The sequence below is a fragment of the Giraffa tippelskirchi genome, chromosome 11, assembly GCF_054371585.1.
Source record: "Giraffa tippelskirchi isolate mGirTip1 chromosome 11, T2T-mGirTip1v1.2.pri, whole genome shotgun sequence".
NCBI classification, from domain to species: Eukaryota; Metazoa; Chordata; class Mammalia; order Artiodactyla; family Giraffidae; genus Giraffa; species Giraffa tippelskirchi.
This window is the reverse complement of record NC_137285.1, coordinates 42,711,080-42,724,185: the sequence shown is the minus strand read 5'-3', so window position 1 is coordinate 42,724,185 and position 13,106 is coordinate 42,711,080. Positions and strand designations below refer to the sequence as shown.

At 37.2% G+C, this 13,106-nt stretch overlaps 2 long non-coding RNA genes across 3 annotated transcripts in view; one reads left to right on the top strand and one right to left on the bottom strand.

Annotated features, from left to right (window-relative positions):
• The window catches only part of LOC145525402 (uncharacterized), a 49,026-nt gene extending 38,269 nt beyond the window's left edge, over positions 1 to 10,757 (top strand). The window contains exons 3-4 of the long non-coding RNA XR_014068190.1: positions 9,342 to 9,467; positions 10,720 to 10,757. This is a non-coding gene — a long non-coding RNA (uncharacterized LOC145525402). The remainder of the gene's footprint in view (positions 1 to 9,341; positions 9,468 to 10,719) is intronic.
• LOC145525401 (uncharacterized) overlaps positions 1 to 13,106 on the bottom strand; it is an 860,300-nt gene that overhangs the window by 50,584 nt on the left and 796,610 nt on the right. The gene's annotated exons all lie outside the window — the stretch shown is intronic.

The window sequence follows — 13,106 nt, the reverse complement described above, 5'->3', positions numbered from 1 at the left end:
AGTTTTATAAGAGTCTAACCTCTACTCTAGATTTTTAATCTTTGTTCTACATATTTGATATCAACTTTGTACATTTAAGAACCCAATCTTTAGGAACCATTTTTACTCAGGAGTGTGATCACTGGCCTGATCACTCTCTCCCCCTATTGATGCTCTTTCTTCTCCCCCAGGGAACCTCTATCTCCCACCCTCCTCCTTCTCTTCTCAACCCAATTCTGTGAATCTCTGAGGGTGTTCTGGGTACCGGAGAACACTTCAGGAACAGGATACTGCCCAGATCTCTCTCTCCCCTCTTAATTCCTCCCTTGCTACTCATGCTCACCTCTGTTACCTTCCTCCCCCCTCTCTATGTATCTCTGTGAATCACTCTGAGTGTTCCAAACTGTGGAAAGCACAGAGGGAAGTGCTTACTGGCTAGATTGCTCTCTCCACATTTGAATTCCCCTCTTCCCCTCCTGGTCACCTCAACCCACCCCCCCCACCTCATCTCTCCATGTAACTCAGTGAACCTTTCTGGGTATCCCTCACTGTGGAGAATCTTTTCACCATTAACCTAAAAGTTTTATTATTGAGGCTGTATGGAAGGAGAAGTCTTGAGGCTACTGCAAGAATAAGACTGAAAGCCAGGGGAAACATTAATTAATAAGAGACCATCCAATAGCCTCCATAAATTCACTGAAACCAAGCTCCACCCAAGAGACAATAAGTTCCAGAGCAAGACATAACCACGCAAATTCTCCAGCAACGCAGGAACATAGACCTGAGCATCAATATACAGGCTGCCCAGAGGCACACCAAATCCATAGACATCTCAAAAATTAATACTGGTCACTCCATTACACTCTAGAGAGCAGAAATCCAGCTCCACCCACCAGAACACCGACACAAGCTCCCCCAACCAGGAAACCTTGACAAGCCACCTGTCCAACCCCAACCGCAGTGAGGAACCTCCACAACAAAGAGGAACTTCATACTACCAGAATACAGAAGGGCCACGCCTAACACAGCAATCTAAACAAGATGAAAAGGCAGAGAAATACTCAGCAAGTAAAGGAAAATGAGAAATGCCCACAAAGCCAAACAAAAGAGGAGGAGATAGGGAATCTATCTGAAAAAGAATTTAGAATAAGGATAATAAAAATGATCCAAAATCTTGAAAGCAAAATGGAGTTACAGATAAATAGCCTGGAGACAAAGATTGAGAAGATGCAAGAAATGTTTATCAAGGACTTAGAAGAAATAAAAAGGAATCAATATAGAATGAATAATGAAATAAAGGAGATAAAAGACACTCTGGAGGGAACCAACAGTAGAATAACGGAGGCAGAAGATAGGATAAGTGAGGTAGAAGATAGAATGATGGAAATAAACGAAGCAGAGAGGAAAAAAGAAAAAAGAATCAAAAGAAATGAGGAAAACCTCCGGGACCTCTGGGACAATATGAAACGCCCCAACATTCGAATCATAGGAGTCCCAGAAGAAGAAGATAAAAGGAAAGGCCATGAAAAAATACTCGAGGAGATAATAGTTGAGAATTTCCCTAAATTGAGGAAAGAAATAGTCACAGAAGTCCAAGAAACCCAGAGAGTTCCAAACAGGATAAACCCAAGGCGAAACACCCCAAGACACATATTAATCAAATTAACAAAGATCAAACACAAAGAACAAATATTAAAAGCAGCAAGGGGAAAACAACAAATAACACACAAGGGGATCCCCATAAGGATAACAGCTGATCTTTCAATAGAAACCCTTCAGGCTAGAAGGGAATGGCAGGACATACTTAAAGTAATGAAAGAGAATAATCTACAACCCAGATTACTGTACCCAGCAAGGATCTCATTCAGATATGAAGGAGAATTCAAAAGCTTTACAGACAAGCAAGAGCTGAGGGAATTCAGCACCACCAAACCAGCTCTCCAGCAAATGCTAAAGGATCTTCTCTAAACAGGAAACACAGAAAGGATGTTTCAACACGAACTCAAAACAACAAAGTAAATGGCAACGGGATCATACTTATCAATAATTACCTTAAATGTAAATGGGTTGAATGCCCCAACCAAAAGACAAAGGGTTGCTGAATGGATACAAAAACAAGACCCCTATATATGCTGTCTACAAGAGACCCACCTCAAAACTAGGGACACACACAGGCTGAAAGTGAAAGGATGGAAAAACATATTCCATGCAAACGGAGACCAAAAGAAAGCAGGAGTCGCAATACTCATTTCAGATAAAATAGACTTTAAAATAAAGGATGTGAAAAGGGACAAAGAAGGACACTACATAAAGATCAAAGGATCAATTCAAGAAGAAGACGTAACAATCATAAATATATATGCACCCAACATAGGAGCACCACAATATATAAGGCAAATACTAACAAGTATGAAAGGGGAAATTAACAATAACACAATAATAGTGGGAGACTTTAATACTCCACTCACGCATATGGATAGATCAACTAAACAGAAAATTAACAAGGAAACACAAACTTTAAATGAAACAATAGACAAATTAGATTTAATTGATATTTACAGGAGTTTCCACCCCAAAACAATCAATTTTACCTTTTTCTCAAGTGCACATGGAACTTTCTCCAGGATAGATCACATCCTGGGCCATAAATCTAGCCTTGGTAAATTCAAAAAAATTGAAATCATCCCAGCCATCTTCTCTGACCACAATGCAGTAAGATTAGACCTCAATTACAGGAAAAAAACTATTAAAAGTTCCAACATATGGAGGCTAAACAACACGCTTCTGAATAACCAACAAATCACAGAAGAAATCAAGAAAGAAATAAAATTATGCATAGAAACGAATGAAAATGAAAACACAACAACCCAAAACCTATGGGACACTGTAAAAGCAATACTAAGGGGAAGGTTCATAGCAATACAGGCGTACCTCAAGAAACAAGAAAAAAATCAAATAAATCAACTAACTCTACACCTAAAGCAACTAGAGAAGGAAGAAATGAAAAACCCCAGGGTCAGTAGAAGGAAAGAAATCTTAAAAATTAGGGCAGAAATAAATGCAAAAGAAACAAAAGAGACCATAGCAAAAATCAACAAAACTAAAAGCTGGTTTTTCGAGAAGATAAACAAAATTGATAAGCCATTAGCCAGACTCATCAAGAAACAAAGGGAGAAGAATCAGATCAACAAAATTAGAAATGAAAATGGAGAGATCACAACAGACTCCACAGAAATACAAAGGATCATAAGAGACTACTACCAACAGCTATATGCCAATAAAATGGACAACTTGGAAGAAATGGACAAATTCTTAGAAAAGTATAACTTTCCAAAACTGAACCAGGAAGAAATAGAAGATCTTAACAGACCCATCACAAGCACGGAAATCGAAACTGTAATCAGAAATCTTCCAGCAAACAAAAGCCCAGGACCAGACGGCTTCACAGCGGAATTCTACCAAAAATTTAGAGAAGAGCTAACACCTATCCTACTCAAACTCTTCCAGAAAATTGCAGAAGATGGTAAACTTCCAAACTCATTCTATGACGCCACCATCACCCTAATTCCAAAACCAGACAAAGATGTCACAAAAAAGGAAAACTACAGGCCAATATCACTGATGAACATAGATGCAAAAATCCTTAATAAAATTCTAGCAAACAGAATCCAACATCATATTAAAAAGATCATACATCATGACCAAGTGGGCTTTATCCCAGGAATGCAAGGTTTTTTTAACATCCGCAAATCAATCAATGTAATACACCACATTAACAAATTGAAAGAAAAAAACCATATGGTTATCTCAATAGATGCAGAAAAAGCCTTTGACAAAATTCAGCATCCATTTATGATTAAAACCCTCCAGAAAGCAGGAATAGAAGGAACATATCTCAACATAATAAAAGCTATATATGACAAACCCACAGCAAACATTATCCTCAATGGTGAAAAATTGAAAGCATTTCCCCTAAAGTCAGGAACAAGGCAAGGATGCCCACTTTCACCACTACTATTCAACATAGTTTTGGAAGTTTTGGCCACAGCAATCAGAGCTGAAAAAGAAATAAAAGGAATACAGATAGGAAAAGAAGAAGTAAAACTCTCACTGTTTGCAGATGACATGATCCTCTACATAGAAAACCCTAAAGACTCTACTAGAAAATTACTAGAGTTGATCAATGAATATAGTAAAGTTGCAGGATATAAAATTAACACACAGAAATCCCTTGCATTCCTATACTCCAATAATGAGAAAACAGAAAGAGAAATTAAGGAAACAATACCATTCACCATTGCATCAAAAAGAATAAAATACTTAGGAATATATCTACCTAAAGAAACAAAAGACTTATATATAGAAAACTATAAAACACTGATGAAAGAAATCAAAGAGGACACAAACAGATGGAGAAATATACCGTGTTCATGGATTGGAAGAATTAATATAGTGAAAATGAGTATTCTACCCAAAGCAATCTACAGATTCAATGCAATCCCTATCAAGCTACCAATGGTATTTTTCACAGAACTAGAACAAATCATCTCACAATTTGTATGGAAATATAAGAAACCTCGAATAGCCAAAGCAATCTTGAGGAAGAAGAATGGAACTGGAGGAATCAACCTGCCTGACTTCAGGCTCTACTACAAAGCCACAGTCATCAAGACAGTATGGTATTGGCACAAAGATAGAAATATAGATCAATGGAACAAAATAGAAAGCCCAGAGATAAACCCACGCACATATGGACACCTTATCTTCGACAAAGGAGGCAAGAATATACAATGGAGAAAAGACAATCTCTTTAACAAGTGGTGCTGGGAAAACTGGTCAACCACTTGTAAAAGAATGAAACTAGAACACTTCCTAACACCGTACACAAAAATAAACTCAAAATGGATTAAAGATCTAAACGTAAGACCAGAAACAATAAAACTCCTAGAGGAAAACATAGGCAAAACACTCTCCGACATAAATCACAGCAGGATCCTCCATGACCCACCTCCCAGAATATTGGAAATAAAAGCAAAAATAAACAAATGGGACCTAATTAAAATTAAAAGCTTTTGCACAACAAAGGAAACTATAAACAAGGTGAAAAGACAGCCTTCAGAATGGGAGAAAATAATAGCAAATGAAGCAACAGACAAACAATTAATCTCAAAAATATACAAGCAACTTCTGCAGCTGAATTCCCGAAAAATAAACGACCCAATCAAAAAATGGGCCAAAGAACTAAACAGACATTTCTCCAAAGAAGACATACAGATGGCTAACAAACACATGAAAAGATGCTCAACATCACTCATTATTAGAGAAATGCAAATCAAAACCACAATGAGGTATCATTTCACACCAGTCAGAATGGCTGCTATCCAAAAGTCTACAAGCAATAAATGCTGGAGAGGGTGTGGAGAAAAGGGAACCCTCTTACACTGTTGGTGGGAATGCAAACTAGTACAGCCACTATGGAGAACAGTGTGGAGATTCCTTAAAAAACTGGGAATAGAACTGCCATATGACCCAGCAATCCCACTGCTGGGCATATACACCGAGGAAACCAGAATTGAAAGAGACGCGTGTACCCCAATGTTCATCGCAGCACTGTTTACAATAGCCAGGACATGGAAGCAACCTAGATGTCCATCAGCAGACGAATGGATAAGGAAGCTGTGGTACATATACACAATGGAATATTACTCAGCCATTAAAAAAAATACATTTGAATCGGTTCTACTGAGATGGATGAAACTGGAGCCCATTATACAGAGTGAAGTAAGCCAGAAAGAAAAACAACAATACAGTATACTAATGCATATATATGGAATTTGAAAGATGGTAACGATAACCCTATATGCGAGACAGAATAAGAGACACAGATGCATGGAACAATTTTTATGGACTCTGAGGGAGAAGGTGAGGGTGGGACGTTCTGGGAGAATGGCATTGAGACATGTGTATTGTCGTATGTGAAACAGAGCACCATTCCATGTTCGATGCATGTGACAAGGGCTCAGGGTCGGGGCAATGGGATGATCCAGAAGGATGGGATGGGGAGGGAGGTGGGTGGGGGGTCCGGGAAGGGGAACACATGTAAACCCATGGCTGATTCATGTCAATGTATGGCAAAAACTATTACAATATTGTAAAGTAATTAGCCCCCAACTAAAATAAATAAATTTATTAAAAAAAAAAAATAAAAAATAAAAATTGTATTATTTCTATTAATTAATTAAGTGTTTTGTATTTTGATAATTATTGTTTGAGCTTTTTCTAAATCTTTTTATCCTCCAATACCTTATACAAAGCTTTAATTTTAGACATGTTCATTCTAGTAATGTGGGAGCAATATTCATAAAATGTGCAGAATATTGAACTACAGCCATGCCATTTTTATGTGCCAAAGATGAACCTGTCAACCATGTTAAATAGCAATATTGTTTTTTACTGTAATTATTTGAGTAGCTTAGTAAAAGTTAGGATAAACACATAGACCAAATAGAGGACAACCATAGAACACATATGTTGAGTTTTAAAATATATAGTGTTCAATAGTTGCTATTCCAATCAAATAGCCAAGACATACTAAAGATACAGTTGGAGTAGATTGTGTAGAAGAAAATTTCTATACATTAAATATTATTCCAAATAAAATATTTTGCAACACTTGACTCAACTGTTTTCTTTCTATAAGAATGGGTTCGAGTATATAAAAATGACAGAAATTCATAATCAGCCTGTGAAAACTGAGTAAAAGACCAAAAACATAAATAAGAGAAAAAATATCATTTCAAATGAAGAGAGTTTAACTATATGAACAGGGATTGAGAAAGCATTTTCTCTCATAACAGAATGCAGTTATATGTATTTTATTTAGCTATAACCCAAATTATTTTACTTAGTAAGAATTACCAGAGAAGGCAATGGCACCCCACTCCAGTACTCTTGCCTGGAAAATCCCATGGATGGAGGAGCCTGGTAGGCTACAGTCCATGGGGTCGCTAAGAGTCGGACACGACTGAGCGACTTCACTTTCCCTTTTCCCTTTCCTGCACTGGAGAAGGAAATGGCAACCCACTCCAGTGTTCTTGCCTGGAGAATCCCAGGGACGGCGAAGCCTGGTGGGCTGCCATCTATGGGGTCGCACAGAGTTGCCACGACTGAAGCGACTTAGCAGCAGCAGCAGCAGCAGCAGCAGCAGCAGCAGTAAGAATTACAACTGTCTGAACAGCACACTTTAATTTTCAATTGGCTTATCCTCATGCTTTTGTTTCTGACCTTTCAAACGTATCTTCTTCTACCTATGTGACAGTTTAAGAGAAACATCATAAACAGCTGTGTTTAGCAGGTCCTGAAAAAATTATGCTATTAAACAAATAACATGAAAAGACTGAACAGAACCACTAACAATGAGATATTGGAAGTCAGCCAGTCTGCAGGCAATAAAAGGATGGTTATTAGTACACTAGCCTGCTAGGCTGAAGATTCATGGAGAATAAATACAAATAAAACCCTGGAGCATTTCTGTAAGACACTGTATTCCAAAGGTGAAATAGGGTAACTGCAAAGAAAGAACATGTATGCACTTGAAATATATATTGAATTATGACCTGTAGAAATATAACACTGCTACAAAATCACTTGGCAAAAATAGTGGCATGCACAATTACCAAGATGTAAAAATAGAAAAAAGGATAGCTCATGTTGAACAAAAACACTAAAAGTAATCAAATGCTTTAATAAACATAATTCACAAACAATGCTAAATAAAGAATGGCTTTGCCTACTCCATAAAATATATTTTTTATATGGAAGCATGGGGCTTAGTCTCTTCTTTCTTAACCACTTAACAAATGTTCTTTCCTCTCTCTCTCTCTCTCTCTCTCTATATATATATATATATATATATACACACACACACACACACAGTACTCTGAATGCCTACTTTGGGCAAGAAAAAAAATCTAATGTGTTTATACATTTGAATTGAGTCTTACAGGCTTTTTGATAATATTTATAAAATATATATTTATACATAGAAATATATGTTTATATACACATATACATATGCCTATAGTCAAAATATAACATGGATTAAAGTGCAGAACTTTACATGATTATGAAAGAGAAAAATATCTTGATAATTTAATAAAATACATTTGGTGTCAAGCATGGCATTTGTTTAAAATTACAGTAGATTGAGTACATGTTTCTATAAGGAATCCACCAATATGGTTGATACTGAGTTATGAAGAAGTCAACAACAGGAATAAAAGCAGCATGACTTTTGTGGAATAAAGGAGGAGAAATGAGTCACATAAGGGAGAGTCGGACACGACTGAGCAACTGAACTGAACTGAACTGAAGACAGGGAAGCCCCACTCACCCAGAAATGGAAAGTTCAGCTGAACAGACTAGAACTGATACACTCTAAACTAAGCAAGTCCAGGTTTCTTTCAGGGAGATGTTAGCATTGAGATTTTCTGGGGCAAAAAGTATGGTCTCAAGTAGTACATAGAGAACATGTCTAAAAAAGTACTTATCAAAAAAATGCACAGCTATCACTAGATGATATACATTCACAGGCAGAAGTGCCTGACTCTGGAATTGTTTCCTGGGTTAGATTCCATCTCTTGCGCAGGAGGAAGCTCAAGTTAGAGGATCTTGCAAAAATGAGACAGAAGTCTCAACCGAAGAGTAAACACAAGTTTTACTTTTTTACCAATCTCCAGTATGCTCTTTTTAAATGTTGTAGATCCTGTAATTTACCATCACCTTGTTTTGTTATTCAAGTAGTACTGCATGGCCTGTATTATATGCCGTACTTTTTTTTTGTATTCCTGTGTCTCCATTGCCAGAATTATCATTGTCCTGAAGAACATGGAAAAGAATTTTACAAAAAGTAGCAAAATGGAGCAATCTGTTTGGAAAGAATAAAGACATTCTCAAACCACTCCCAGCTCCTGACTGGTATAAAGAGCATATCGTTATGTACACTAGGCCTTGATTTTATTCACAGGAGTTTTGAGGGTGTGCAGGCCTTTTAAAAGTTATTAAAGAGTAGGCAAATGTTTGCTTGTATCAAGTGAAAGTGGGCATGAAGCAACCACCTAGGAATGTGAGGAAAAGGGAAAAAACTCCTGGAATTCTCACAGAGAGCTGCACAGGATCAGGCGCCTCACTGCTTTATCATGTCCCACCTATGACATAAGCCTCTTGACTTGAAGACACACTGACCATAAAATTCTTTAGAGAAAAAAATATATAGATTAGATGTGGAAACTATTTCAACCAAGATGTGGACAGCCATATTGGCAGATGTCTTATCCAATTCCATCTCATTTTTTATCCAACAGGCCAACAACATGGTCAGGGAAGATGGAGACAAAAGAGTTTTGCAGGCAGATTGCTGTAGCCAGGAAGCTCTGTCCAAGCAGCAGAAGTGTTTCAACTAATTAAAGATGAATGATAAGTGTAACATGGTAAGTAACTTAGGTTTTAGTAATCATATTAGACTTAATTTATTGGAAAGAGGGGAATATAATTGATTATTAATCAGCACGTTACTTTCATCATTCTATTTTCCAACATCATCCCAGTTCAGGACACTGGGAGATTTGAAACAGGAATTCAATTTCAGTTACATATAAAATATAAAGGCTTTTTATTTGTACAAAACTTGAAAAATTTCCTATTATACTGCAAATACATGTAAACCAGGTCACTGATTTAGCACATATGCCACGCCTCATCATAATCAGATTAAATGACGTAAATATTGTCTTGCTTATAGATCCCCAAAAGAACTTCCTAGAAATTGAGCTTTAAAGAAGGAGCTGTAGTGAAGTCTGGTTCTCACTGTGCTGAACATAGTTAAGCATGCTGTTTTACTGCAGCAATGCTTCTCATAATGGTAGCCTGAATCTCCAGGATGGTCCTAGACTAGACCCCAAAACACAACGTAATTTTATAAGACTATTATGCATGCCAGTGGTTGCCATGAACAGAGTTTTAGAAATTATTATTTATCCCTATCCTTAATTCTTCAGTTGAAGAAACAGATAAAATGAAGATTAAATGATTAGCTAAAACTGAACAGATACATACTTGACAGGGGCAATCCAGGTCTCCTTATGTCACACTATTGACCTTACTAGAATTCTTACACTGGCGCCCTTCATTTATCATGCTGTGCCAGGAATAAATTGGGATCTATTTTAACTTTTAATAGAATCAACCTTGTCACCTTTCTTTAAATCTTTAATTAGACTTACTGCTTGTGTCCCAGTCACATGTTATATACAATAATTCTGCTCATCTTTATTATTATAGTAAGTTTGAGGATGAAGTTTTACTCTTCTTAAATTGTAGCTGACATTATAACTTATCTAATAGGTAGTCACATTTATATGTTTTTTATTCAAAGAAGAATTTTCCTATTGAGCATCTTACTAGAATTTTATAAGCATACACCTCATTCAGAAACTGGACTAACAAGACTATCGATTCTATTTAGACTTTAATTACTTGAACATCATTATACCTTATTTCAGAATATCAATTCCTTAATGTCATGAGTAGCAATGAGATAGAAACAAACAAATGTTTACAAATTACCTAATCATTGACATTGGTACTTAAATGTAAGTTTCCAAATATTTTTTACTGTTCCACTTCTGTTACATTTGTGTCTATATAAATGAGATTAATGCGTATGTATATTGTTTTATACAGAAACCACTTTCAGTAAAGGATAAATGAATGCTAACACAGCAACCTTTCATGGATCACAGTCTTGTCGTGGCGAAGGTGCTTGTGAAACTCAATGAAGCTATGAGCCATGCCAAACAGGACCACCCAAAATGGGTGGGTATTTTGGAGAGTTCTGATACAACATGGTCCCCTGGAGGAGGGAATAGCAAATCACTCCAGTAATCTTGCTATGAGAACCCCATGAACCCTATGAAAAGGCCAAAGGATATGACCCTGGTAGATGAGCCCCCCAGGTCAGACGATGTTGAATATGTGTGTTCTATTGCAGTGTGTTTCTGGTGGTGAAAGTAAAATGAATGAATCTGGTGGTGAAAGTAAAGTTCGATATTGTAAAGGACAATATTGCACAGGAACCTAGAATGTTAGCTCTATGACTCAAGGAAAATTGGAAGCGGTCAAGTAGGAGATGCCAAGAATGAATATTAACATTTTAGGAATCAGTGAACCAAAATGGATGGGAATGAGCAAATTTAATTCAGATGCCCATTATATCTACTACTGTGTGCAAGAATCCTTTAGAAGAAAGGAGTAGCCCTCATAGTCAAAACAAGAGTCTGAAGTGCAGTACTTGGGTGCAATCTCAAAAACACCAGAAATGATCTCAGTTTGTTTCAAAGGAAAACCATTCAACATCATGGTAATACAAATCTATGCCCCAGTCACTAATCCTAAAGAAAATCAATCCTGAATATTCTTTGGAAGGACTGAGGCTGAATCTGAAGCTCCAAACCTTTGGCCACCTGGTGCGAACAGCCCACTCGTTGGAAAAGACCCTGATGATGGGAAAGACTGAGGAGAGAGGAGAAGGAGCAGCAGAGGATGAGATGGTTAGATGGCATCACCAAATCAATGGACATGAATTTGAGCAAACTCTGGGAGACAGAGAAGGGCAGGGAGGCCTGGCATGCTGCAATCCATTGGGTTGCAAAGAGTCAGACCCAACTTAATGACTCAACAACAACAGCAATACAGTACAGTCAATATTATTTCACAGAAAGTAAATTGACTCAAAGTCCTTATTTTTAAAAAGTAAATTAGATCCTTAGTTTCTTTTTTGGGATTTAAAAAATCCTTTTATTTTGAATAGTTCAAATACTAGTCTATCTGTATCAGTTGTGGCAACTTTTTGTAAACCACAGTGTAAGTTGAATAAATATCTGATTATCTATCACCAGAATGAATCTCACACCACAGAAGTCAGTAAATTAATTTCATCCAGCTGTGTTAAATCCTGTTTGGAGAAAACAGTGTAAAGAGGATTATGACAACATATTATAAATTGACTGTAAATAAACACCCATCTCCTCTTGAGGGAAGACATGATATTTGCACCTGCAAATGGTTATTTCATGACGCTCTGTCTCTGGTTCCTTGTTTTTAGGTAAAAACGGGGTATGAATAGCTGTCATTTTGTGGATGTAGAATGTATTTTAAATAAATCGACTGAATAAATGCTGAAGCTCCAATACTTTGGCCACCTGATGCATAGAGCTGAGTCATTGGAAAAGACCCTGATGCTGGGAAAGGTTGAGGGCAGGAGGAGAAGGAGGCGACAGAGGATGAGATGGTTGGATGGCATCACTGACTCAATGGACAGGAGTCTGAGCAAACCCCAGGACATAGTGAAGGACTGGGAAGCCTGGCACGCTACAGTCCATGGCGTCGCCAAAAGTCGTACACGACTTAGCAACTGTACAACAACAATTAAAATAAAATACTCCTCTGAAAACAGCAAAAACAAATTCCCAAGATGCAACTCTGAGTATATAGTAAATTCTATAAGGAAGAGGAATAGGAGTAGATCTGGGAAAAGTAAGAAAAGTTTGCTTACAACTCTAAAGAAATGAATATTCTCACTTGTCTAAGACATCATTCCTTAACTATGCCTGGTTGGAGTCCATATTTGAAAAACAAGAGAGGCTTTTAATAATTCAGTTTTAAAACATCCAAATCACCACATGAAGTCTTGAGACATACAAAAGTATTAAAATCACATTTTTTGCTTCACTCCCCAGCCCTTGGTAATCACCATTCTACTCTCTGTTTTTACAAGTTCAACATTTTTGGATTCTACATATAAGTGTTGTCATACAGTATTCATCTTTGACTTATCTCACTTAGCATAACACCTTTTGGGTCCATTCATGTTGTCTGGAATGGAAGGATTTCCTTTGTTCTCACAGCTGAGTAATATTCCATTACGTAGGCTACGTATATACATGTGCATATTGCTGATGTGCTGTGTTTAGTCCCTCAGTTGTCTCCAACTCTTTGCGAGACTGTAGCCCACCAGGCTTCTCTGTCCATGGTTATTCTCCAGGTAAGAATACTGGCATGGGTTGCCATGC